The following is a 26,034-nucleotide window of genomic DNA, read 5'->3' on the forward strand; positions in this document are numbered from 1 at the left end:
GCGCTCTCACTCGCTCTCTCCGCGCTTTCGCTCTCGCTCTCTCTGTCGCTCTCTCCTTGCTCTCGCTCACTCTGCTCGCTCTCTCCGCTCTCTCGCTCTCACTCTCTCTCCCTCTCCGCTTCTCGCTCTCGCTCTCTCTGCGCTCTCGCTCTCTCCGCTTCTCGTTCTCTCTCCGCGCTCGCTCTCTCCGCTTCTCGTTCTCTCTCCGCGCTCGCTCTCTCCGCTTCTCGCTCTCACTCTCTCTCCACGCTCACTCTCTCCGCTTCTCGCTCTCGCTCTCTCTCCACGCTCACTCTCTCCGCTTCTCGCTCTCGCTCTCTCTCCCTCTCCGCTTCTCGCTCTCGCTCTCTCTTCCTCTCCGCTTCTCGCTCTCGCTCTCTCTCCCTCTCCGCTTCTCGCTCCACCTCCCTCTCCGCTTCTCTCCCTCGCCGCTTCTCGTTCTCTCTCCCTCTCCGCTTCTCGCTCTCTCTCCCTCTCCGCTTCTCGCTCTCTCCGCTTCTCGCTCTCGCTCTCTCTCTGCGTTCGCTCTCTCCGCTTCTCGCTCTCTCTCCCTCTCCGCTTCTCGCTCTCTCCTCTTCTCGCTCTCGCTCTCTCTCTGCGCTCGCTCTCTCCGCTTCTCGCTCTCGCTCTCTCTCCCTCTCCGCTTCTCGCTCTCGCTCTCTCTCCCTCTCCGCTTCTCGCTCTCTCTCCCTCACCGCTTCTCGCTCTCTCTCCCTCTCCGCTTCTCGCTCTCTCCGCTTCTCGCTCTCTCTCCCTCTCCGCTTCTCTCCCTCGCCGCTTCTCGCTCTCTCTCCCTCTCCGCTTCTCGTTCTCTCTCCCTCTCCGCTTCTCGCTCTCTCTCCCTCTCCGCTTCTCGCTCTCTCCGCTTCTCGCTCTCTCTCTCTCTCCCTCTCCGCTTCTCGCTCTCGCTCTCTCTCCCTCTCCGCTTCTCGCTCTCTCTCCCTCTCCGCTTCTCGCTCTCTCTCCACGCTCACTCTCTCCGCTTCTCGCTCTCTCTCTCTCTCCCTCTCCGCTTCTCGCTCTCGCTCTCTCTCCCTCTCCGCTTCTCGCTCTCTCTCCACGCTCACTCTCTCCGCTTCTCGCTCTCTCTCTGTGCTCGCTCTCTCCGCTTCTCGCTCTCTCTCCCTCTCCGCTTCTCGCTCTCTCTCCCTCTCCGCTTCTCGCTCTCTCTCCCTCTCCGCTTCTCGCTCTCTCCGCTTCTCGCTCTCGCTCTCTCTCCGCGCTCGCTCTCTCCGCTTCTCGCTCTCGCTCTCTCTCTGCGCTCACTCTCTCCGCTTCTCGCTCTCGCTCTCTCTCTGCGCTCGCTCTCTCCGCTTCTCGCTCTCGCTCTCTCTCTGCGCTCGCTCTCTCCGCTTCTCGCTCTCACTCTCTCTCCCTCTCCGCTTCTCGCTCTCGCTCTCTCTGCGCTCTCGCTCTCTCTGCTTCTCGTTCTCTCTCCGCGCTCGCTCTCTCCGCTTCTCGTTCTCTCTCCGCGCTCGCTCTCTCCGCTTCTCGCTCTCACTCTCTCTCCACGCTCACTCTCTCCGCTTCTCGCTCTCGCTCTCTCTCCCTCTCCGCTTCTCGCTCTCACTCTCTCTCCACGCTCACTCTCTCCGCTTCTCGCTCTCTCTCCCTCTCCGCTTCTCGCTCTCGCTCTCTCTCCCTCTCCGCTTCTCGCTCTCACTCTCTCTCCACGCTCACTCTCTCCGCTTCTCTCTCTCGCTCTCTCTCCCTCTCCGCTTCTCACTCTCTCTCCATCTCCGCTTCTCGCTCTCTCCGCTTCTCGCTCTCGCTCTCTCTCTGCGTTCGCTCTCTCCGCTTCTCGCTCTCTCCGCTTCTCGCTCTCGCTCTCTCTCCGCTTCTCGCTCTCGCTCTCTCTCCACGCTCGCTCTCTCCGCTTCTCGCTCTCGCTCTCTTTCCACGCTCATTCTCTCCGCTTCTCGCTCTCTCTCTGCGCTCGCTCTCTCCGCTTCTCGCTCTCGCTCTCTCTCCGCTTCTCGCTCTCGCTCTCTCTCCCTCTCCGCTTCTCGCTCTCTCTCCCTCTCCGCTTCTCGCTCTCTCTCCCTCTCCGCTTCTCGCTCTCTCTCCCTCTCCGCTTCTCGCTCTCTCCGCTTCTCGCTCTCGCTCTCTCTCTGCGTTCGCTCTCTCCGCTTCTCGCTCTCTCTCCCTCTCCGCTTCTCGCTCTCTCTCCCTCTCCGCTTCTCGCTCTCTCCTCTTCTCGCTCTCGCTCTCTCTCCGCGCTCGCTCTCTCCGCTTCTCGTTCTCTCTCCGCGCTCGCTCTCTCCGCTTCTCGCTCTCGCTCTCTCTCCCTCTCCGCTTCTCGCTCTCGCTCTCTCTCCCTCTCCGCTTCTCGCTCTCTCTCCCTCTCCGCTTCTCTCCCTCACCGCTTCTCGCTCTCTCTCCCTCTCCGCTTCTCGCTCTCTCCGCTTCTCGCTCTCTCTCCCTCTCCGCTTCTCTCCCTCGCCGCTTCTCGCTCTCTCTCCCTCTCCGCTTCTCGTTCTCTCTCCCTCTCCGCTTCTCGCTCTCTCTCCCTCTCCGCTTCTCGCTCTCTCCGCTTCTCGCTCTCTCTCCCTCTCCGCTTCTCGCTCTCTCCGCTTCTCGCTCTCTCTCCCTCTCCGCTTCTCGCTCTCTCCGCTTCTCGCTCTCGCTCTCTCTCCACGCTCGCTCTCTCCGCTTCTCGTTCTCTCTCTGCGCTCGCTCTCTCCGCTTCTCGCTCTCTCTCTCTCTGCGCTCACTCTCTCCGCTTCTCGCTCTCGCTCTCTCTCCCTCTCCGCTTCTCGCTCTCGCTCTCTCTCCCTCTCCGCTTCTCGCTCTCGCTCTCTCTCCCTCTCCGCTTCTCGCTCTCGCTCTCTCTCCCTCTCCGCTTCTCGCTCTCTCTCCACGCTCACTCTCTCCGCTTCTCGCTCTCTCTCTCTCTCCCTCTCCGCTTCTCGCCCTCGCTCTCTCTCCCTCTCCGCTTCTCGCTCTCTCTCCACGCTCACTCTCTCCGCTTCTCGCTCTCTCTCTGTGCTCGCTCTCTCCGCTTCTCGCTCTCTCTCCCTCTCCGCTTCTCGCTCTCTCTCCCTCTCCGCTTCTCGCTCTCTCTCCCTCTCCGCTTCTCGCTCTCTCCGCTTCTCGCTCTCACTCTCTCTCCACGCTCACTCTCTCCGCTTCTCGCTCTCGCTCTCTCTCCGCGCTCGCTCTCTCCGCTTCTCACTCTCACTCTCTCTCCACGCTCACTCTCTCCGCTTCTCGCTCTCGCTCTCTCTCCGCGCTCGCTCTCTCCGCTTCTCACTCTCACTCTCTCTCCACGCTCACTCTCTCCGCTTCTCGCTCTCGCTCTCTCTCTGCGCTCACTCTCTCCGCTTCTCGCTCTCGCTCTCTCTCTGCGCTCGCTCTCTCCGCTTCTCGCTCTCGCTCTCTCTCTGCGCTCGCTCTCTCCGCTTCTCGCTCTCACTCTCTCTCCCTCTCCGCTTCTCGCTCTCGCTCTCTCTGCGCTCTCGCTCTCTCTGCGCTCTCGCTCTCTCTGCGCTCTCGCTCTCTCCGCTTCTCGTTCTCTCTCCGCGCTCACTCTCTCTGCTTCTCGTTCTCTCTCCGCGCTCGCTCTCTCCGCTTCTCGTTCTCTCTCCGCGCTCGCTCTCTCCGCTTCTCGCTCTCACTCTCTCTCCACGCTCACTCTCTCCGCTTCTCGCTCTCGCTCTCTCTCCCTCTCCGCTTCTCGCTCTCACTCTCTCTCCACGCTCACTCTCTCCGCTTCTCGCTCTCTCTCCCTCTCCGCTTCTCGCTCTCGCTCTCTCTCCCTCTCCGCTTCTCGCTCTCACTCTCTCTCCACGCTCACTCTCTCCGCTTCTCTCTCTCGCTCTCTCTCCCTCTCCGCTTCTCACTCTCTCTCCCTCTCCGCTTCTCGCTCTCTCCGCTTCTCGCTCTCGCTCTCTCTCTGCGTTCGCTCTCTCCGCTTCTCGCTCTCTCCGCTTCTCGCTCTCGCTCTCTCTCTGCTTCTCGCACTCGCTCTCTCTCCCTCTCCGCTTCTCACTCTCTCTCCCTCTCCGCTTCTCGCTCTCTCCGCTTCTCGCTCTCGCTCTCTCTCCACGCTCGCTCTCTCCGCTTCTCGCTCTCGCTCTCTTTCCACGCTCATTCTCTCCGCTTCTCGCTCTCTCTCTGCGCTCGCTCTCTCCGCTTCTCGCTCTCGCTCTCTCTCCGCTTCTCGCTCTCGCTCTCTCTCCCTCTCCGCTTCTCGCTCTCTCTCCACGCTCACTCTCTCCGCTTCTCGCTCTCGCTCTCTCTCCGCTTCTCGCTCTCGCTCTCTCTCCCTCTCCGCTTCTCGCTCTCTCTCCACGCTCACTCTCTCCGCTTCTCGCTCTCTCTCGGTGCTCACTCTCTCCACGCTCGCTCTCTCCACGCTTTCGCTCTCGCTCTCTCCGCGCTCACTCTCTCCACACTCACTCTCTCCGCGCTCTCACTCACTCTCTCCGCGCTTTCACTCGCTCTCTCCGCGTTCACTCTCTCCGCGCTCTCGCTCTCTCCGCGCTCTCACTCACCCTCTCCGCGCTCACTCTCTCCGCGCTCTCACTCTCTCCGCGCTCTCGCTCTCTCCGCGCTTTCGCTCTTGCACTCTCCGCGCTCACTCTCACCGCGCTCTCGCTCTCTCCGCGCTCTCACTCGCTCTCTCCGCGCTTTCGCTCTTGCTCTCTCCGCGCTCACTCTCTCCGCGCTCTCGCTCTCTCCGCGCTCTCACTCGCTCTCTCCGCGCTCACTCTCACCGCGCTCTCGCTCTCTCCGCGCTCTCACTCACTCTCTCCGCGCTTTCGCTCTTGCTCTCTCCGCGCTCACGCTCTCTCCGCGCTCTCACTCGCTCTCTCCGTGCTCTCACTCGCTCTCTCCGCGCTCACTCTCTCCACGCTCACTCTCTCCACGCTCACTCTCTCCACGCTCACTCTCTCCACGCTCTCGCTCTCGCCGCGCTTTCGCTCTTGCTCTCTCCGCGCTCACTCTCTCCGCGCTCTCGCTCTCTCCACGCTCTCACTCGCTCTCTCCGCGCTTTCGCTCTCGCTCTCTCTATCGCTCTCTCCTCGCTCTCGCTCACTCTGCTCGCTCTCTCCGCGCTCTCACTCGCTCTTTTCGCGCTCTTGCTCTCCGTGCTCTCGCTCTCGCCACGCTTACGCTCTCTCTTTCTGCACTCTCACTCGCTCCTGCCCCGCTCTCGCTCTCTCCGCGCTCTCGTGCTGGATCACGCCACACTCGCGCTCACTCTTAACGCGCTCTCGTGCTCGCTTTCTCCATACTCGCGCTCACGCTAACTCACTCGCGCTCGCTCTCTCTGCGCTCTTGCTTTCTCCGCGCTTTGCCTCTCCGTGCTCTCGCGATCCCTCTCGCTCTCTCCGCGCTCTCCGCGCTCGCTCTCCGCGCTCTTGCGCTCACTCTCTCTGCACTCTCGGGCTCACTCTCTCCATGCTCTCGTGCTCCCTCTCTCGCGATCCCTCTCGATCTCTCCGCGCTCTCGCTCTCTCCGCTCTCACTCTCTCCGCGCTCTCACTCGCTCTCTCCGCGCTCACTCTCCGCGCTCTCGCTCTCTCCGCGCTCACGCTCTCCGCGCTCTCGCTCTCTCCGCGCTCACTCTCTCCGCGCTCTCGCTCTCTCCGCGCTCTCACTCGCTCTCTCTGCGTTCACTCTCTCCGCGCTCTCGCTCTCTCCGCGCTCTCACTCGCTCTCTCCGTGCTCACTCTCTCCGCGCTCTCACTCACTCCCTCCGCGCTTTCGTTCTTGCTCTCTCCGCGCTCACTCTCTCCGTGCTCTCGCTCTCTCCGCGCTCCCGCTCTCTCCGCGCTCACTCTCTCCGCGCTTTCGCTCTCGCTCTCTCCGCGCTCACTCTCTCCACACTCACTCTATCCGCGCTCTCGCTCTCTCCGCGCTCTCACTCGCTCTCTCCGCGCTCTCACTCGCTCTCACCGCGCTCACTCTCTCCGCGCTCTCGCTCTCTCCGCGCTCTCACTCACTCTCTCCGCGCTCACTCTCTCCACTTCACTCTCTCCGCGCTCTCGCTCTCTCCGCGCTCTCACTCGCTCTCTCCTCGCTCTCGCTCACTCTGCTCACTCTCTCCGCGCTCACTCTCTCCGCGCTCTCGCTCTCTCCGCACTCTCACTCGCTCTCTCCGCGCTCACTCTCTCCGCGCTCTCGCTCTCTCCGCGCTCTCACTCGCTCTCTCCGCGCTCACTCTCTCCGCGCTCTCGCTCGCTCCGCGCTCTCACTCGCTCTCTCCGCGCTCACTCTCTCCGCGCTCACTCTCTGCACGCTCACTCTCTCTGCGCTCACTCTCTCCGCGCTCTCACTCTCTCCGTGCTCTCGCTCTCACTCGCTCTCTCCGCGCTTTCGCTCTTGCTCTCTCCGTGCTCTCACTCTCTCCGCGCTCACTCTCTCCACGCTCGCTCTCTCCGCGCTTTCGCTCTCGCTCTCTCCACGCTCACTCTCTCCGCGCTCTCGCTCTCTCCGCGCTCTCACTCTCTGCGCGCTCACTCTCTCCACGCTCACTCTCTCCGCGCTCTTGCTCTCTCCGCGCTCTCACTCTCTGCGCGCTCTCGCTCTCTCCACGCTCTCACTCGCTCTCTCCACGCTCACTCTCTCCGCGCTCTCGCTCTCTCCGCGCTCTCACTCGCTCTCTCCTCGCTCTCGCTCACTCTGCTCGCTCTCTCCGCGCTCACTCTCTCCGCGCTCTCGCTCTCTCCGCGCTCTCACTCGCTCTCTCCTCGCTCACTCTCTCCACGCTCACTCTCTCCGCGCTCTCGCTCTCTCCGCGCTCTTGCTCTCTCCGCGCTCTCACTCGCTCTCTCCTCGCTCTCGCTCACTCTGCTTCGCTCTCTCCGCGCTCACTCTCTCCGCGCTCTCGCTCTCTCCGCGCTCTCTCTCTCCGCGCTCTCGCTCTCTCCGCGCTCTCACTCGCTCTCTCCTCGCTCGCACTCACTCTCTCCGCGCTCACTCTCTCCGCGCTCTCGCTCTCTCCGGGCTCACTCTCTCCGCGCTCTCGCTTTCTCCGCACTCTCACTCGCTCTCTCCGCGCTCTCACTCGCTCTCTCCGCGCTCACTCTCTCCGCGCTCACTCTCTCCGCGCTCACTCTCTCCGCGCTCTCGCTCTCTCCGTGCTCTCACTCGCTCTCTCCGCGCTCTCGCTCTCTCCGCGCTTTCGCTCTTGCTCTCTCCGCGCTCACGCTCTCCGTGCTCTCGCTCTCTCCGCGCTCACTCTCTCCGCGCTCACTCTCTCCGCGCTCTCACTCTCTCCGCGCTCTCGCTCTCACCGCGCTCACTCTCTCCGTGCTCTCGCTCTCTCCGCGCTCTCACTCGCTCTCTCCTCGCTCTCGCTCACTCTGCTCGCTCTCTCCGCGCTCACTCTCTCCGCGCTCTCGCTCTCTCCGCGCTCTCACTCGCTCTCTCCGTGCTCACTCTCTCCGCGCTCTCGCTCTCTCCGCGCTCTCACTCGCTCTCTCCGCGCTCACTCTCTCCGCGCGCTCGCTCTCTCCGCGCTCTCACTCACTCTCTCCGCGCTTTCGCTCTCACTCTCTCCGCGCTCACGCTCTCCGCGCTCTCGCTCTCTCCGCGCTCTCACTCGCTCTCTCCTCGCTCTCGCTCACTCTGCTCGCTCTCTCCTCACTCACCCTCTCCGCGCTCACTCTCTCCGCGCTCTCACTCTCTCCGCGCTCTCGCTCTCTCCGCGCTTTCGCTCTTGCACTCTCCGCGCTCACTCTCACCGCGCTCTCGCTCTCTCCGCGCTCTCACTCGCTCTCTCCGCGCTTTCGCTCTTGCTCTCTCCGCGCTCACTCTCTCCGCGCTCTCGCTCTCTCCGCGCTCTCACTCGCTCTCTCCGCGCTCACTCTCACCGCGCTCTCGCTCTCTCCGCGCTCTCACTCGCTCTCTCCGCGCTTTCGCTCTTGCTCTCTCCGCGCACACGCTCTCTCCGCGCTCTCACTCGCGCTCTCCGTGCTCTCACTCGCTCTCTCCGCGCTCACTCTCACCGCGCTCTCGCTCTCTCCGCGCTCTCACTCGCTCTCTCCGCGCTTTCGCTCTTGCTCTCTCCGCGCTCACGCTCTCTCCGCGCTCTCACTCGCTCTCTCCGTGCTCTCACTCGCTCTCTCCGCGCTCACTCTCTCCACGCTCACTCTCTCCACGCTCACTCTCTCCACGCTCACTCTCTCCACGCTCTCGCTCTCGCCGCGCTTTCGCTCTTGCTCTCTCCGCGCTCACTCTCTCCGCGCTCTCGCTCTCTCCACGCTCTCACTCGCTCTCTCCGCGCTTTCGCTCTCGCTCTCTCTATCGCTCTCTCCTCGCTCTCGCTCACTCTGCTCGCTCTCTCCGCGCTCTCACTCGCTCTTTTCGCGCTCTCGCTCTCCGTGCTCTCGCTCTCGCCACGCTTACGCTCTCTCTTTCTGCACTCTCACTCGCTCCTGCCCCGCTCTCGCTCTCTCCGCGCTCTCGTGCTGGATCACGCCACACTCGCGCTCACTCTTAACGCGCTCTCGTGCTCGCTTTCTCCATACTCGCGCTCACGCTAACTCACTCGCGCTCGCTCTCTCTGCGCTCTTGCTTTCTCCGCGCTTTGCCTCTCCGTGCTCTCGCGATCCCTCTCGCTCTCTCCGCGCTCTCCGCGCTCGCTCTCCGCGCTCTTGCGCTCACTCTCTCTGCACTCTCGGGCTCACTCTCTCCATGCTCTCGTGCTCCCTCTCTCGCGATTCCTCTCGATCTCTCCGCGCTCTCGCTCTCTCCGCTCTCACTCTCTCCGCGCTCTCACTCGCTCTCTCCGCGCTCACTCTCCGCGCTCTCACTCTCTCCGCGCTCACGCTCTCCGCGCTCTCGCTCTCTCCGCGCTCACTCTCTCCGCGCTCTCGCTCTCTCCGCGCTCTCACTCGCTCTCTCTGCGTTCACTCTCTCCGCGCTCTCGCTCTCTCCGCGCTCTCACTCGCTCTCTCCGTGCTCACTCTCTCCGCGCTCTCACTCACTCTCTCCGCGCTTTCGCTCTTGCTCTCTCCGCGCTCACTCTCTCCGTGCTCTCGCTCTCTCCGCGCTCCCGCTCTCTCCGCGCTCACTCTCTCCGCGCTTTCGCTCTCGCTCTCTCCGCGCTCACTCTCTCCACACTCACTCTATCCGCGCTCTCGCTCTCTCCGCGCTCTCACTCGCTCTCTCCGCGCTCTCACTCGCTCTCACCGCGCTCACTCTCTCCGCGCTCTCGCTCTCTCCGCGCTCTCACTCACTCTCTCCGCGCTCACTCTCTCCACTTCACTCTCTCCGCGCTCTCGCTCTCTCCGCGCTCTCACTCGCTCTCTCCTCGCTCTCGCTCACTCTGCTCACTCTCTCCGCGCTCACTCTCTCCGCGCTCTCGCTCTCTCCGCACTCTCACTCGCTCTCTCCGCGTTCACTCTCTCCGCGCTCTCGCTCTCTCCGCGCTCTCACTCGCTCTCTCCGCGCTCACTCTCTCCGCGCTCACTCTCTGCACGCTCACTCTCTCCGCGCTCACTCTCTCCGCGCTCTCACTCTCTCCGTGCTCTCGCTCTCACTCGCTCTCTCCGCGCTTTCGCTCTTGCTCTCTCCGTGCTCTCACTCTCTCCGTGCTCACTCTCTCCACGCTCGCTCTCTCCGCGCTTTCGCTCTCGCTCTCTCCGCGCTCACTCTCTCCACGCTCACTCTCTCCGCGCTCTCGCTCTCTCCGCGCTCTCACTCTCTGCGCGCTCACTCTCTCCACGCTCACTCTCTCCGCGCTCTTGCTCTCTCCGCGCTCTCACTCTCTGCGCGCTCTCGCTCTCTCCGCGCTCTCACTCGCTCTCTCCACGCTCACTCTCTCCGCGCTCTCGCTCTCTCCGCGCTCTCACTCGCTCTCTCCTTGCTCTCGCTCACTCTGCTCGCTCTCTCCGCGCTCACTCTCTCCGCGCTCTCGCTCTCTCCGCGCTCACTCTCTCCGCGCTCTCGCTCTCTCCGCGCTCTCACTCGCTCTCTCCTCGCTCACTCTCTCCACGCTCACTCTCTCCGCGCTCTCGCTCTCTCCGCGCTCTTGCTCTCTCCGCGCTCTCACTCGCTCTCTCCTCGCTCTCGCTCACTCTGCTTCGCTCTCTCCGCGCTCACTCTCTCCGCGCTCTCGCTCTCTCCGCGCTCTCTCTCTCCGCGCTCTCGCTCTCTCCGCGCTCTCACTCGCTCTCTCCTCGCTCGCACTCACTCTCTCCGCGCTCACTCTCTCCGCGCTCTCGCTCTCTCCGGGCTCACTCTCTCCGCGCTCTCGCTTTCTCCGCGCTCTCACTCGCTCTCTCCGCGCTCTCACTCGCTCTCTCCGCGCTCACTCTCTCCGCGCTCTCGCTCTCTCCGCGCTCTCACTCGCTCTCTCCGCGCTCACTCTCTCCGCGCTCACTCTCTCCGCGCTCACTCTCTCCGCGCTCTCGCTCTCTCCGTGCTCTCACTCGCTCTCTCCTCGCTCTCGCTCTCTCCGCGCTTTCGCTCTTGCTCTCTCCGCGCTCACGCTCTCCGTGCTCTCGCTCTCTCCGCGCTCACTCTCTCCGCGCTCACTCTCTCCGCGCTCTCACTCTCTCCGCGCTCTCGCTCTCACCGCGCTCACTCTCTCCGTGCTCTCGCTCTCTCCGCGCTCTCACTCGCTCTCTCCTCGCTCTCGCTCACTCTGCTCGCTCTCTCCGCGCTCACTCTCTCCGCGCTCTCGCTCTCTCCGCGCTCTCACTCGCTCTCTCCGTGCTCACTCTCTCCGCGCTCTCGCTCTCTCCGCGCTCTCACTCGCTCTCTCCGCGCTCACTCTCTCCGCGCGCTCGCTCTCTTCGCGCTCTCACTCACTCTCTCCGCGCTTTCGCTCTCACTCTCTCCGCGCTCACGCTCTCCGCGCTCTCGCTCTCTCCGCGCTCTCACTCGCTCTCTCCTCGCTCTCGCTCACTCTGCTCGCTCTCTCCTCGCTCACTCTCTCCGCGCTCTCGCTCTCTCCGCGCTCTCACTCGCTCTCTCCGCGTTCACTCTCTCCGCGCTCTCGCTCTCTTCGCGCTCACTCTCTCCGCGCTCTCACTCTCTCCGCGCTCTCACTCGCTCTCTCCGCGCTCACTCTCTCCGCGCGCTCACTCTCTCCGCGCTCACTCTCTCCGCGCTCTCGCTCTCTCCGCTCTCACTCTCTCCGCGCTCTCGCTCTCTCCGCTCTCACTCTCTCTGCGCTCTCGCTCTCTCCGCTCTCACTCTCTCTGCGCTCTCGCTCTCTCCGCTCTCACTCTCTCCGCGCTCTCACTCACTCTCTCCGCGCTCACTCTCCGCGCTCTCGCTCTCTCCGCGCTCACGCTCTCCGCGCTCTCGCTCTCTCCGCGCTCACTCTCACCGCGCTCTCGCTCTCTCCGCACTCTCACTCGCTCTCTCCGCGCTCTCACTCGCTCTCTCCGCGCTCTCGCTCTCTCCGCGCTCTCACTCGCTCTCTCCGTGCTCACTCTCTCCGCGCTCTCACTCACTCTCTCCGCGCTTTCGCTCTTGCTCTCTCCGCGCTCACTCTCTCCGTGCTCTCGCTCTCTCCGCGCTTTCGCTCTCTCCGCGCTCACTCTCTCCACGCTCGCTCTCTCTGCGCTTTCGCTCTCGCTCTCTCCGCGCTCACTCTCTCCACACTCACTCTATCCGCGCTCTCGCTCTCTCCGCGCTCTCACTCGCTCTCTCCGCGCTCACTCTCTCCGCGCTCTCGCTCTCTCCGCGCTCTCACTCACTCTCTCCGCGCTCACTCTCTCCGCGCTCTCACTCTCTCCGCGCTCTCGCTCTCACCGCGCTTTCGCTCTTGCTCTCTCCGCGCTCACTCTCTCCGCGCTCTCGCTCTCTCCGCGCTCTCACTCGCTCTCTCCGCGCTTTCGCTCTTGCTCTCTCCGCGCTCACTCTCTCCGCGCTCTCACTCTCTCCGCGCTTTCGCTCTTGCTCTCTCCGCGCTCACTCTCACCGCGCTCTCGCTCTCTCCGCGCTCTCACTCGCTCTCTCCGCGCTTTCGCTCTTGCTCTCTCCGCGCTCACTCTCTCCGCGCTCTCGCTCTCTCCGCGCTCTCACTCGCTCTCTCCGCGCTCACTCTCACCGCGCTCTCGCTCTCTCCGCGCTCTCTCCGCGCTTTCGCTTTTGCTCTCTCCGCGCTCTCGCTCTCTCCGCGCTCTCACTCGCTCTCTCCGTGCTCTCACTCGCTCTCTCCGCGCTCACTCTCTCCACGCTCACTCTCTCCGCGCTCTCGCTCTCTCCGCGCTCTCACTCGCTCTCTCCGCGCTTTCGCTCTTGCTCTCTCCGCGCTCACTCTCTCCGCGCTCGCGCTCTCTCCGCGCTTTCGCTCTTGCTCTCTCCGCGCTCACTCTCACCGCGCTCTCGCTCTCTCCGCGCTCTCACTCGCTCTCTCCGCGCTTTCGCTCTTGCTCTCTCCTCGCTCACTCTCTCCGCGCTCTCGCTCTCTCCGCGCTCTCACTCGCTCTCTCCGCGCTCACTCTCTCCGCGCTCTCGCTCTCTTCGCGCTCACTCTCTCCGCTTCTCTCTCTCGCTCTCTCTCCCTCTCCGCTTCTCACTCTCTCTCCCTCTCCGCTTCTCGCTCTCTCCGCTTCTCGCTCTCGCTCTCTCTCTGCGTTCGCTCTCTCCGCTTCTCGCTCTCTCCGCTTCTCGCTCTCGCTCTCTCTCTGCTTCTCGCACTCGCTCTCTCTCCCTCTCCGCTTCTCACTCTCTCTCCCTCTCCGCTTCTCGCTCTCTCCGCTTCTCGCTCTCGCTCTCTCTCCACGCTCGCTCTCTCCGCTTCTCGCTCTCGCTCTCTTTCCACGCTCATTCTCTCCGCTTCTCGCTCTCTCTCTGCGCTCGCTCTCTCCGCTTCTCGCTCTCGCTCTCTCTCCGCTTCTCGCTCTCGCTCTCTCTCCCTCTCCGCTTCTCGCTCTCTCTCCACGCTCACTCTCTCCGCTTCTCGCTCTCGCTCTCTCTCCGCTTCTCGCTCTCGCTCTCTCTCCCTCTCCGCTTCTCGCTCTCTCTCCACGCTCACTCTCTCCGCTTCTCGCTCTCTCTCGGTGCTCACTCTCTCCACGCTCGCTCTCTCCACGCTTTCGCTCTCGCTCTCTCCGCGCTCACTCTCTCCACACTCACTCTCTCCGCGCTCTCACTCACTCTCTCCGCGCTTTCACTCGCTCTCTCCGCGTTCACTCTCTCCGCGCTCTCGCTCTCTCCGCGCTCTCACTCACCCTCTCCGCGCTCACTCTCTCCGCGCTCTCACTCTCTCCGCGCTCTCGCTCTCTCCGCGCTTTCGCTCTTGCACTCTCCGCGCTCACTCTCACCGCGCTCTCGCTCTCTCCGCGCTCTCACTCGCTCTCTCCGCGCTTTCGCTCTTGCTCTCTCCGCGCTCACTCTCTCCGCGCTCTCGCTCTCTCCGCGCTCTCACTCGCTCTCTCCGCGCTCACTCTCACCGCGCTCTCGCTCTCTCCGCGCTCTCACTCACTCTCTCCGCGCTTTCGCTCTTGCTCTCTCCGCGCTCACGCTCTCTCCGCGCTCTCACTCGCTCTCTCCGTGCTCTCACTCGCTCTCTCCGCGCTCACTCTCTCCACGCTCACTCTCTCCACGCTCACTCTCTCCACGCTCACTCTCTCCACGCTCTCGCTCTCGCCGCGCTTTCGCTCTTGCTCTCTCCGCGCTCACTCTCTCCGCGCTCTCGCTCTCTCCACGCTCTCACTCGCTCTCTCCGCGCTTTCGCTCTCGCTCTCTCTATCGCTCTCTCCTCGCTCTCGCTCACTCTGCTCGCTCTCTCCGCGCTCTCACTCGCTCTTTTCGCGCTCTTGCTCTCCGTGCTCTCGCTCTCGCCACGCTTACGCTCTCTCTTTCTGCACTCTCACTCGCTCCTGCCCCGCTCTCGCTCTCTCCGCGCTCTCGTGCTGGATCACGCCACACTCGCGCTCACTCTTAACGCGCTCTCGTGCTCGCTTTCTCCATACTCGCGCTCACGCTAACTCACTCGCGCTCGCTCTCTCTGCGCTCTTGCTTTCTCCGCGCTTTGCCTCTCCGTGCTCTCGCGATCCCTCTCGCTCTCTCCGCGCTCTCCGCGCTCGCTCTCCGCGCTCTTGCGCTCACTCTCTCTGCACTCTCGGGCTCACTCTCTCCATGCTCTCGTGCTCCCTCTCTCGCGATCCCTCTCGATCTCTCCGCGCTCTCGCTCTCTCCGCTCTCACTCTCTCCGCGCTCTCACTCGCTCTCTCCGCGCTCACTCTCCGCGCTCTCGCTCTCTCCGCGCTCACGCTCTCCGCGCTCTCGCTCTCTCCGCGCTCACTCTCTCCGCGCTCTCGCTCTCTCCGCGCTCTCACTCGCTCTCTCTGCGTTCACTCTCTCCGCGCTCTCGCTCTCTCCGCGCTCTCACTCGCTCTCTCCGTGCTCACTCTCTCCGCGCTCTCACTCACTCCCTCCGCGCTTTCGTTCTTGCTCTCTCCGCGCTCACTCTCTCCGTGCTCTCGCTCTCTCCGCGCTCCCGCTCTCTCCGCGCTCACTCTCTCCGCGCTTTCGCTCTCGCTCTCTCCGCGCTCACTCTCTCCACACTCACTCTATCCGCGCTCTCGCTCTCTCCGCGCTCTCACTCGCTCTCTCCGCGCTCTCACTCGCTCTCACCGCGCTCACTCTCTCCGCGCTCTCGCTCTCTCCGCGCTCTCACTCACTCTCTCCGCGCTCACTCTCTCCACTTCACTCTCTCCGCGCTCTCGCTCTCTCCGCGCTCTCACTCGCTCTCTCCTCGCTCTCGCTCACTCTGCTCACTCTCTCCGCGCTCACTCTCTCCGCGCTCTCGCTCTCTCCGCACTCTCACTCGCTCTCTCCGCGCTCACTCTCTCCGCGCTCTCGCTCTCTCCGCGCTCTCACTCGCTCTCTCCGCGCTCACTCTCTCCGCGCTCTCGCTCGCTCCGCGCTCTCACTCGCTCTCTCCGCGCTCACTCTCTCCGCGCTCACTCTCTGCACGCTCACTCTCTCTGCGCTCACTCTCTCCGCGCTCTCACTCTCTCCGTGCTCTCGCTCTCACTCGCTCTCTCCGCGCTTTCGCTCTTGCTCTCTCCGTGCTCTCACTCTCTCCGCGCTCACTCTCTCCACGCTCGCTCTCTCCGCGCTTTCGCTCTCGCTCTCTCCACGCTCACTCTCTCCGCGCTCTCGCTCTCTCCGCGCTCTCACTCTCTGCGCGCTCACTCTCTCCACGCTCACTCTCTCCGCGCTCTTGCTCTCTCCGCGCTCTCACTCTCTGCGCGCTCTCGCTCTCTCCACGCTCTCACTCGCTCTCTCCACGCTCACTCTCTCCGCGCTCTCGCTCTCTCCGCGCTCTCACTCGCTCTCTCCTCGCTCTCGCTCACTCTGCTCGCTCTCTCCGCGCTCACTCTCTCCGCGCTCTCGCTCTCTCCGCGCTCTCACTCGCTCTCTCCTCGCTCACTCTCTCCACGCTCACTCTCTCCGCGCTCTCGCTCTCTCCGCGCTCTTGCTCTCTCCGCGCTCTCACTCGCTCTCTCCTCGCTCTCGCTCACTCTGCTTCGCTCTCTCCGCGCTCACTCTCTCCGCGCTCTCGCTCTCTCCGCGCTCTCTCTCTCCGCGCTCTCGCTCTCTCCGCGCTCTCACTCGCTCTCTCCTCGCTCGCACTCACTCTCTCCGCGCTCACTCTCTCCGCGCTCTCGCTCTCTCCGGGCTCACTCTCTCCGCGCTCTCGCTTTCTCCGCACTCTCACTCGCTCTCTCCGCGCTCTCACTCGCTCTCTCCGCGCTCACTCTCTCCGCGCTCACTCTCTCCGCGCTCACTCTCTCCGCGCTCTCGCTCTCTCCGTGCTCTCACTCGCTCTCTCCGCGCTCTCGCTCTCTCCGCGCTTTCGCTCTTGCTCTCTCCGCGCTCACGCTCTCCGTGCTCTCGCTCTCTCCGCGCTCACTCTCTCCGCGCTCACTCTCTCCGCGCTCTCACTCTCTCCGCGCTCTCGCTCTCACCGCGCTCACTCTCTCCGTGCTCTCGCTCTCTCCGCGCTCTCACTCGCTCTCTCCTCGCTCTCGCTCACTCTGCTCGCTCTCTCCGCGCTCACTCTCTCCGCGCTCTCGCTCTCTCCGCGCTCTCACTCGCTCTCTCCGTGCTCACTCTCTCCGCGCTCTCGCTCTCTCCGCGCTCTCACTCGCTCTCTCCGCGCTCACTCTCTCCGCGCGCTCGCTCTCTCCGCGCTCTCACTCACTCTCTCCGCGCTTTCGCTCTCACTCTCTCCGCGCTCACGCTCTCCGCGCTCTCGCTCTCTCCGCGCTCTCACTCGCTCTCTCCTCGCTCTCGCTCACTCTGCTCGCTCTCTCCTCACTCACCCTCTCCGCGCTCACTCTCTCCGCGCTCTCACTCTCTCCGCGCTCTCGCTCTCTCCGCGCTTTCGCTCTTGCACTCTCCGCGCTCACTCTCACCGCGCTCTCGCTCTCTCCGCGCTCTCACTCGCTCTCTCCGCGCTTTCGCTCTTGCTCTCTCCGCGCTCACTCTCTCCGCGCTCTCGCTCTCTCCGCGCTCTCACTCGCTCTCTCCGCGCTCACTCTCACCGCGCTCTCGCTCTCTCCGCGCTCTCACTCGCTCTCTCCGCGCTTTCGCTCTTGCTCTCTCCGCGCACACGCTCTCTCCGCGCTCTCACTCGCGCTCTCCGTGCTCTCACTCGCTCTCTCCGCGCTCACTCTCACCGCGCTCTCGCTCTCTCCGCGCTCTCACTCGCTCTCTCCGCGCTTTCGCTCTTGCTCTCTCCGCGCTCACGCTCTCTCCGCGCTCTCACTCGCTCTCTCCGTGCTCTCACTCGCTCTCTCCGCGCTCACTCTCTCCACGCTCACTCTCTCCACGCTCACTCTCTCCACGCTCACTCTCTCCACGCTCTCGCTCTCGCCGCGCTTTCGCTCTTGCTCTCTCCGCGCTCACTCTCTCCGCGCTCTCGCTCTCTCCACGCTCTCACTCGCTCTCTCCGCGCTTTCGCTCTCGCTCTCTCTATCGCTCTCTCCTCGCTCTCGCTCACTCTGCTCGCTCTCTCCGCGCTCTCACTCGCTCTTTTCGCGCTCTCGCTCTCCGTGCTCTCGCTCTCGCCACGCTTACGCTCTCTCTTTCTGCACTCTCACTCGCTCCTGCCCCGCTCTCGCTCTCTCCGCGCTCTCGTGCTGGATCACGCCACACTCGCGCTCACTCTTAACGCGCTCTCGTGCTCGCTTTCTCCATACTCGCGCTCACGCTAACTCACTCGCGCTCGCTCTCTCTGCGCTCTTGCTTTCTCCGCGCTTTGCCTCTCCGTGCTCTCGCGATCCCTCTCGCTCTCTCCGCGCTCTCCGCGCTCGCTCTCCGCGCTCTTGCGCTCACTCTCTCTGCACTCTCGGGCTCACTCTCTCCATGCTCTCGTGCTCCCTCTCTCGCGATTCCTCTCGATCTCTCCGCGCTCTCGCTCTCTCCGCTCTCACTCTCTCCGCGCTCTCACTCGCTCTCTCCGCGCTCACTCTCCGCGCTCTCACTCTCTCCGCGCTCACGCTCTCCGCGCTCTCGCTCTCTCCGCGCTCACTCTCTCCGCGCTCTCGCTCTCTCCGCGCTCTCACTCGCTCTCTCTGCGTTCACTCTCTCCGCGCTCTCGCTCTCTCCGCGCTCTCACTCGCTCTCTCCGTGCTCACTCTCTCCGCGCTCTCACTCACTCTCTCCGCGCTTTCGCTCTTGCTCTCTCCGCGCTCACTCTCTCCGTGCTCTCGCTCTCTCCGCACTCCCGCTCTCTCCGCGCTCACTCTCTCCGCGCTTTCGCTCTCGCTCTCTCCGCGCTCACTCTCTCCACACTCACTCTATCCGCGCTCTCGCTCTCTCCGCGCTCTCACTCGCTCTCTCCGCGCTCTCACTCGCTCTCACCGCGCTCACTCTCTCCGCGCTCTCGCTCTCTCCGCGCTCTCACTCACTCTCTCCGCGCTCACTCTCTCCACTTCACTCTCTCCGCGCTCTCGCTCTCTCCGCGCTCTCACTCGCTCTCTCCTCGCTCTCGCTCACTCTGCTCACTCTCTCCGCGCTCACTCTCTCCGCGCTCTCGCTCTCTCCGCACTCTCACTCGCTCTCTCCGCGTTCACTCTCTCCGCGCTCTCGCTCTCTCCGCGCTCTCACTCGCTCTCTCCGCGCTCACTCTCTCCGCGCTCACTCTCTGCACGCTCACTCTCTCCGCGCTCACTCTCTCCGCGCTCTCACTCTCTCCGTGCTCTCGCTCTCACTCGCTCTCTCCGCGCTTTCGCTCTTGCTCTCTCCGTGCTCTCACTCTCTCCGTGCTCACTCTCTCCACGCTCGCTCTCTCCGCGCTTTCGCTCTCGCTCTCTCCGCGCTCACTCTCTCCACGCTCACTCTCTCCGCGCTCTCGCTCTCTCCGCGCTCTCACTCTCTGCGCGCTCACTCTCTCCACGCTCACTCTCTCCGCGCTCTTGCTCTCTCCGCGCTCTCACTCTCTGCGCGCTCTCGCTCTCTCCGCGCTCTCACTCGCTCTCTCCACGCTCACTCTCTCCGCGCTCTCGCTCTCTCCGCGCTCTCACTCGCTCTCTCCTTGCTCTCGCTCACTCTGCTCGCTCTCTCCGCGCTCACTCTCTCCGCGCTCTCGCTCTCTCCGCGCTCACTCTCTCCGCGCTCTCGCTCTCTCCGCGCTCTCACTCGCTCTCTCCTCGCTCACTCTCTCCACGCTCACTCTCTCCGCGCTCTCGCTCTCTCCGCGCTCTTGCTCTCTCCGCGCTCTCACTCGCTCTCTCCTCGCTCTCGCTCACTCTGCTTCGCTCTCTCCGCGCTCACTCTCTCCGCGCTCTCGCTCTCTCCGCGCTCTCTCTCTCCGCGCTCTCGCTCTCTCCGCGCTCTCACTCGCTCTCTCCTCGCTCGCACTCACTCTCTCCGCGCTCACTCTCTCCGCGCTCTCGCTCTCTCCGGGCTCACTCTCTCCGCGCTCTCGCTTTCTCCGCGCTCTCACTCGCTCTCTCCGCGCTCTCACTCGCTCTCTCCGCGCTCACTCTCTCCGCGCTCTCGCTCTCTCCGCGCTCTCACTCGCTCTCTCCGCGCTCACTCTCTCCGCGCTCACTCTCTCCGCGCTCACTCTCTCCGCGCTCTCGCTCTCTCCGTGCTCTCACTCGCTCTCTCCTCGCTCTCGCTCTCTCCGCGCTTTCGCTCTTGCTCTCTCCGCGCTCACGCTCTCCGTGCTCTCGCTCTCTCCGCGCTCACTCTCTCCGCGCTCACTCTCTCCGCGCTCTCACTCTCTCCGCGCTCTCGCTCTCACCGCGCTCACTCTCTCCGTGCTCTCGCTCTCTCCGCGCTCTCACTCGCTCTCTCCTCGCTCTCGCTCACTCTGCTCGCTCTCTCCGCGCTCACTCTCTCCGCGCTCTCGCTCTCTCCGCGCTCTCACTCGCTCTCTCCGTGCTCACTCTCTCCGCGCTCTCGCTCTCTCCGCGCTCTCACTCGCTCTCTCCGCGCTCACTCTCTCCGCGCGCTCGCTCTCTTCGCGCTCTCACTCACTCTCTCCGCGCTTTCGCTCTCACTCTCTCCGCGCTCACGCTCTCCGCGCTCTCGCTCTCTCCGCGCTCTCACTCGCTCTCTCCTCGCTCTCGCTCACTCTGCTCGCTCTCTCCTCGCTCACTCTCTCCGCGCTCTCGCTCTCTCCGCGCTCTCACTCGCTCTCTCCGCGTTCACTCTCTCCGCGCTCTCGCTCTCTTCGCGCTCACTCTCTCCGCGCTCTCACTCTCTCCGCGCTCTCACTCGCTCTCTCCGCGCTCACTCTCTCCGCGCGCTCACTCTCTCCGCGCTCACTCTCTCCGCGCTCTCGCTCTCTCCGCTCTCACTCTCTCCGCGCTCTCGCTCTCTCCGCTCTCACTCTCTCTGCGCTCTCGCTCTCTCCGCTCTCACTCTCTCTGCGCTCTCGCTCTCTCCGCTCTCACTCTCTCCGCGCTCTCACTCACTCTCTCCGCGCTCACTCTCCGCGCTCTCGCTCTCTCCGCGCTCACGCTCTCCGCGCTCTCGCTCTCTCCGCGCTCACTCTCACCGCGCTCTCGCTCTCTCCGCACTCTCACTCGCTCTCTCCGCGCTCTCACTCGCTCTCTCCGCGCTCTCGCTCTCTCCGCGCTCTCACTCGCTCTCTCCGTGCTCACTCTCTCCGCGCTCTCACTCACTCTCTCCGCGCTTTCGCTCTTGCTCTCTCCGCGCTCACTCTCTCCGTGCTCTCGCTCTCTCCGCGCTTTCGCTCTCTCCGCGCTCACTCTCTCCACGCTCGCTCTCTCTGCGCTTTCGCTCTCGCTCTCTCCGCGCTCACTCTCTCCACACTCACTCTATCCGCGCTCTCGCTCTCTCCGCGCTCTCACTCGCTCTCTCCGCGCTCACTCTCTCCGCGCTCTCGCTCTCTCCGCGCTCTCACTCACTCTCTCCGCGCTCACTCTCTCCGCGCTCTCACTCTCTCCGCGCTCTCGCTCTCACCGCGCTTTCGCTCTTGCTCTCTCCGCGCTCACTCTCTCCGCGCTCTCGCTCTCTCCGCGCTCTCACTCGCTCTCTCCGCGCTTTCGCTCTTGCTCTCTCCGCGCTCACTCTCTCCGCGCTCTCACTCTCTCCGCGCTTTCGCTCTTGCTCTCTCCGCGCTCACTCTCACCGCGCTCTCGCTCTCTCCGCGCTCTCACTCGCTCTCTCCGCGCTTTCGCTCTTGCTCTCTCCGCGCTCACTCTCTCCGCGCTCTCGCTCTCTCCGCGCTCTCACTCGCTCTCTCCGCGCTCACTCTCACCGCGCTCTCGCTCTCTCCGCGCTCTCTCCGCGCTTTCGCTTTTGCTCTCTCCGCGCTCTCGCTCTCTCCGCGCTCTCACTCGCTCTCTCCGTGCTCTCACTCGCTCTCTCCGCGCTCACTCTCTCCACGCTCACTCTCTCCGCGCTCTCGCTCTCTCCGCGCTCTCACTCGCTCTCTCCGCGCTTTCGCTCTTGCTCTCTCCGCGCTCACTCTCTCCGCGCTCGCGCTCTCTCCGCGCTTTCGCTCTTGCTCTCTCCGCGCTCACTCTCACCGCGCTCTCGCTCTCTCCGCGCTCTCACTCGCTCTCTCCGCGCTTTCGCTCTTGCTCTCTCCTCGCTCACTCTCTCCGCGCTCTCGCTCTCTCCGCGCTCTCACTCGCTCTCTCCGCGCTCACTCTCTCCGCGCTCTCGCTCTCTTCGCGCTCACTCTCTCCGCGCTCTCACTCTCTCCGCGCTCTCACTCGCTCTCTCCGCGCTCACTCTCTCCGCGCGCTCACTCTCTCCGCGCTCACTCTCTCCGCGCTCTCGCTCTCTCCGCGCTCACGCTCTCCGCGCTCTCGCTCTCTCCGCTCTCACTCTCTCCGCGCTCTCGCTCTCTCCGCTCTCACTCTCTCTGCGCTCTCGCTCTCTCCGCTCTCACTCTCTCCGCGCTCTCACTCGCTCTCTCCGCGCTCACTCTCCGCGCTCTCACTCTCTCCGCGCTCTCGCTCTCTCCGCACTCTCACTCGCTCTCTCCGCGCTCACTCTCTCCGCGCTCTCGCTCTCTCCGCGCTCTCACTCGCTCTCTCCGTGCTCACTCTCTCCGCGCTCTCACTCACTCTCTCCGCGCTTTCGCTCTTGCTCTCTCCGCGCTCACTCTCTCCGTGCTCTCGCTCTCTCCGCGCTCACTCTCTCCACGCTCGCTCTCTCTGCGCTTTCGCTCTCGCTCTCTCCGCGCTCACTCTCTCCACACTCACTCTATCCGTGCTCTCGCTCTCTCCGCGCTCTCACTCGCTCTCTCCGCGCTCACTCTCTCCGCGCTCTCGCTCTCTCCGCGCTCTCACTCACTCTCTCCGCGCTCACTCTCTCCGCGCTCTCACTCTCTCCGCGCTCTCGCTCTCACCGCGCTTTCGCTCTTGCTCTCTCCACGCTCACTCTCTCCGCGCTCTCGCTCTCTCCGCGCTCTCACTCGCTCTCTCCGCGCTTTCGCTCTTGCTCTCTCCGCGCTCACTCTCTCCGCGCTCTCGCTCTCTCCGCTCTTTCGCTCTTGCTCTCTCCGCGCTCACTCTCACCGCGCTCTCGCTCTCTCCGCGCTCTCACTCGCTCTCTCCGCGCTTTCGCTCTTGCTCTCTCCTCGCTCACTCTCTCCGCGCTCTCGCTCTCTCCGCGCTCTCACTCGCTCTCTCCGCGCTCACTCTCACCGCGCTCTCGCTCTCTCCGCGCTCTCTCCGCGCTTTCGCTCTTGCTCTCTCCGCGCTCTCGCTCTCTCCGCGCTCTCACTCGCTCTCTCCGTGCTCTCACTCGCTCTCTCCGCGCTCACTCTCTCCACGCTCACTCTCTCCGCGCTCACTCTCTCCACGCTCACTCTCTCCACGCTCTCGCTCTCGCCGCGCTTTCGCTCTTGCTCTCTCCGCGCTCACTCTCTCCGCGCTCTCGCTCTCTCCGCGCTCTCACTCGCTCTCGCCGCGTTTCCGCTCTTGCTCTCTCCGCGCTCACTCTCTCCGCGCTCTCGCTCTCTCCGCGCTCTCACTCGCTCTCTCCGCGCTTTCGCTCTCGCTCTCTCTATCGCTCTCTCCTTGCTCTCGCTCACTCTGCTCGCTCTCTCCGCTCTCTCGCTCTCACTCTCTCTCCCTCTCCGCTTCTCGCTCTCGCTCTCTCTGCGCTCTCGCTCTCTCCGCTTCTCGTTCTGTCTCCGCGCTCGCTCTCTCCGCTTCTCGTTCTCTCTCCGCGCTCGCTCTCTCCGCTTCTCGCTCTCACTCTCTCTCCACGCTCACTCTCTCCGCTTCTCGCTCTCGCTCTCTCTCCCTCTCCGCTTCTCGCTCTCACTCTCTCTCCACGCTCACTCTCTCCGCTTCTCGCTCTCGCTCTCTCTCCCTCTCCGCTTCTCGCTCTCGCTCTCTCTCCCTCTCCGCTTCTCGCTTTCGCTCTCTCTCCCTCTCCGCTTCTCGCTCCACCTCCCTCTCCGCTTCTCTCCCTCGCCGCTTCTCGCTCTCTCTCCCTCTCCGCTTCTCGCTCTCTCTCCCTCTCCGCTTCTCGCTCTCTCTCCCTCTCCGCTTCTCGCTCTCTCCGCTTCTCGCTCTCGCTCTCGCTCTCTCTCTGCGTTCGCTCTCTCCGCTTCTCGCTCTCTCTCCCTCTCCGCTTCTCGCTCTCTCCGCTTCTCGCTCTCTCTCCCTCTCCGCTTCTCTCCCTCGCCGCTTCTCGCTCTCTCTCCCTCTCCGCTTCTCGTTCTCTCTCCCTCTCCGCTTCTCGCTCTCTCTCCCTCTCCGCTTCTCGCTCTCTCTCCCTCTCCGCTTCTCGCTCTCTCCGCTTCTCGCTCTCTCTCCCTCTCCGCTTCTCGCTCTCTCCGCTTCTCGCTCTCTCTCCCTCTCCGCTTCTCGCTCTCGCTCTCTCTCCCTCTCCGCTTCTCGCTCTCTCTCCACGCTCACTCTCTCCGCTTCTCGCTCTCTCTCCCTCTCCGCTTCTCGCTCTCTCTCCACGCTCACTCTCTCCGCTTCTCGCTCTCTCTCTCTCTCCCTCTCCGCTTCTCGCTCTCGCTCTCTCTCCCTCTCTGCTTCTCGCTCTCTCTCCACGCTCACTCTCTCCGCTTCTCGCTCTCTCTCTGTGCTCGCTCTCTCCGCTTCTCGCTCTCTCTCCCTCTCCGCTTCTCGCTCTCTCTCCCTCTCCGCTTCTCGCTCTCTCTCCCTCTCCGCTTCTCGCTCTCTCCGCTTCTCGCTCTCGCTCTCTCTCCGCGCTCGCTCTCTCCGCTTCTCGCTCTCACTCTCTCTCCACGCTCACTCTCTCCGCTTCTCGCTCTCGCTCTCTCTCTGCGCTCACTCTCTCCGCTTCTCGCTCTCGCTCTCTCTCTGCGCTCGCTCTCTCCGCTTCTCGCTCTCACTCTCTCTCCCTCTCCGCTTCTCGCTCTCGCTCTCTCTGCGCTCTCGCTCTCTCCGCTTCTCGCTCTCACTCTCTCTCCCTCTCCGCTTCTCGCTCTCGCTCTCTCTGCGCTCTCGCTCTCTCTGCTTCTCGTTCTCTCTCCGCGCTCGCTCTCTCCGCTTCTCGTTCTCTCTCCGCGCTCGCTCTCTCCGCTTCTCGCTCTCACTCTCTCTCCACGCTCACTCTCTCCGCTTCTCGCTCTCGCTCTCTCTCCCTCTCCGCTTCTCGCTCTCGCTCTCTCTCCCTCTCCGCTTCTCGCTCTCGCTCTCTCTCCCTCTCCGCTTCTCGCTCTCACTCTCTCTCCACGCTCACTCTCTCCGCTTCTCGCTCTCGCTCTCTCTCCCTCTCCGCTTCTCACTCTCTCTCCCTCTCCGCTTCTCGCTCTCTCCGCTTCTCGCTCTCGCTCTCTCTCTGCGTTCGCTCTCTCCGCTTCTCGCTCTCTCCGCTTCTCGCTCTCGCTCTCTCTCCGCTTCTCGCTCTCGCTCTCTCTCCACGCTCGCTCTCTCCGCTTCTCGCTCTCGCTCTCTCTCCACGCTCACTCTCTCCGCTTCTCGCTCTCTCTCTGCGCTCGCTCTCTCCGCTTCTCGCTCTCGCTCTCTCTCCGCTTCTCGCTCTTGCTCTCTCTCCCTCTCCGCTTCTCGCTCTCGCTCTCTCTCCACGCTCACTCTCTCCGCTTCTCGCTCTCTCTCGGTGCTCACTCTCTCCACGCTCGCTCTCTCCGCGCTTTCGCTCTCGCTCTCTCCGCGCTCACTCTCTCCACACTCACTCTCTCCGCGCTCTCACTCGCTCTCTCCGCGCTTTCACTCGCTCTCTCCGCGCTCACTCTCTCCCCGCTCTCGCTCTCTCCGCGCTTCACTCACTCTCTCCGCGCTCTCACTCTCTCTGCGCTCTCGCTCTCTCCGCGCTTTCGCTCTTGCTCTCTCCGCGCTCACTCTCACCGCGCTCTCGCTCTCTCCGCGCTCTCACTCGCTCTCTCCGCGCTTTCGCTCTTGCTCTCTCCGCGCTCACTCTCTCCGCGCTCTCGCTCTCTCCGCGCTCTCACTCGCTCTCTCCGCGCTCACTCTCACCGCGCTCTCGCTCTCTCCGCGCTCTCACTCGCTCTCTCCGCGCTTTCGCTCTTGCTCTCTCCGCGCTCACGCTCTCTCCGCGCTCTCACTCGCTCTCTCCGTGCTCTCACTCGCTCTCTCCGCGCTCACTCTCTCCACGCTCACTCTCTCCACGCTCACTCTCTCCACGCTCACTCTCTCCACGCTCTCGCTCTCGCCGCGCTTTCGCTCTTGCTCTCTCCGTGCTCACTCTCTCCGCGCTCTCGCTCTCTCCGCGCTCTCACTCGCTCTCTCCGCGCTTTTGCTCTCGCTCTCTCTATCGCTCTCTCCTCGCTCTCGCTCACTCTGCTCGCTCTCTCCGCGCTCTCACTCGCTCTTTTCGCGCTCTCGCTCTCTGTGCTCTCGCTCTCGCCACGCTTACGCTCTCTCTTTCTGCACTCTCACTCGCTCCTGCCCCGCTCTCGCTCTCTCCGCGCTCTCGTGCTGGATCACGCCACACTCGCGCTCACTCTTAACGCGCTCTCGTGCTCGCTTTCTCCATACTCGCGCTCACGCTAACTCACTCGCGCTCGCTCTCTCTGCGCTCTTGCTTTCTCCACGCTTGGCCTCTCCGTGCTCTCGCGATCCCTCTCGCTCTCTCCGCGCTCTCCGCGCTCGCTCTCCGCGCTCTTGCGCTCACTCTCTCTGCACTCTCGGGCTCACTCTCTCCATGCTCTCGTGCTCCCTCTCTCGCGATCCCTCTCGATCTCTCCGCGCTCTCCGTGCTCGCTCTCGCTCTCTGCGCTCTCGCGCTCTTGCGCTTGCTCTCTCAGCGTGATCGCGCTCACTCTCTCCGCACTCTCACGCTCGCTCGCTCTGTGCTCTCGTGTTCTCTCTCTCGCGATCCCTCTCGCTCTCGCCGCGCTCGCACTCGCTCCGTGCTCTCCGTGCTCGCTCCGCGCTCTCCGTGTTCGCTCTTGCGCTCTCCGTGCTCGCTCTCGCGCTCGCTCTCTCTGCGCTCGCTCTCTCTGCGCTCGATCTCGCGCTCTTCCTGCTCGCTCTCGCTCTCTCCGTGCTCTCGCTCTCTCCGCGCTCGCTCTCTCCGCTTCTCGCTCTTGCTCTCTCTCCGCGCTCTCTCTCTCCGCTTCTTGCTCTCGCTCTCTCTCCCGCTCCGCTTCTCGCTCTCTCCGCTTCTCGCTCTCGCTCTCTCTCCGCGCTCGCTCTCTCCGCTTCTCGT

General features: G+C 64.3%; 3 pseudogenes; all 3 read right to left on the bottom strand.

The window, feature by feature from the left end:
- Positions 1-538: 538 nt before the first annotated feature.
- LOC139241302 (trichohyalin-like) lies at positions 539-2,670 on the bottom strand (annotated as a pseudogene).
- A 68-nt stretch (positions 2,671-2,738) lies between these two features.
- On the bottom strand, positions 2,739-3,741 carry LOC139241306 (octapeptide-repeat protein T2-like; annotated as a pseudogene).
- A 13,282-nt stretch (positions 3,742-17,023) lies between these two features.
- On the bottom strand, positions 17,024-24,415 carry LOC139241303 (octapeptide-repeat protein T2-like; annotated as a pseudogene).
- Between the last annotated feature and the right edge of the window lie 1,619 nt (positions 24,416-26,034).

The sequence above is a fragment of the Pristiophorus japonicus genome, unplaced genomic scaffold (assembly GCF_044704955.1).
Source record: "Pristiophorus japonicus isolate sPriJap1 unplaced genomic scaffold, sPriJap1.hap1 HAP1_SCAFFOLD_1028, whole genome shotgun sequence".
Lineage (NCBI taxonomy): Eukaryota > Metazoa > Chordata > Chondrichthyes > Pristiophoridae > Pristiophorus > Pristiophorus japonicus.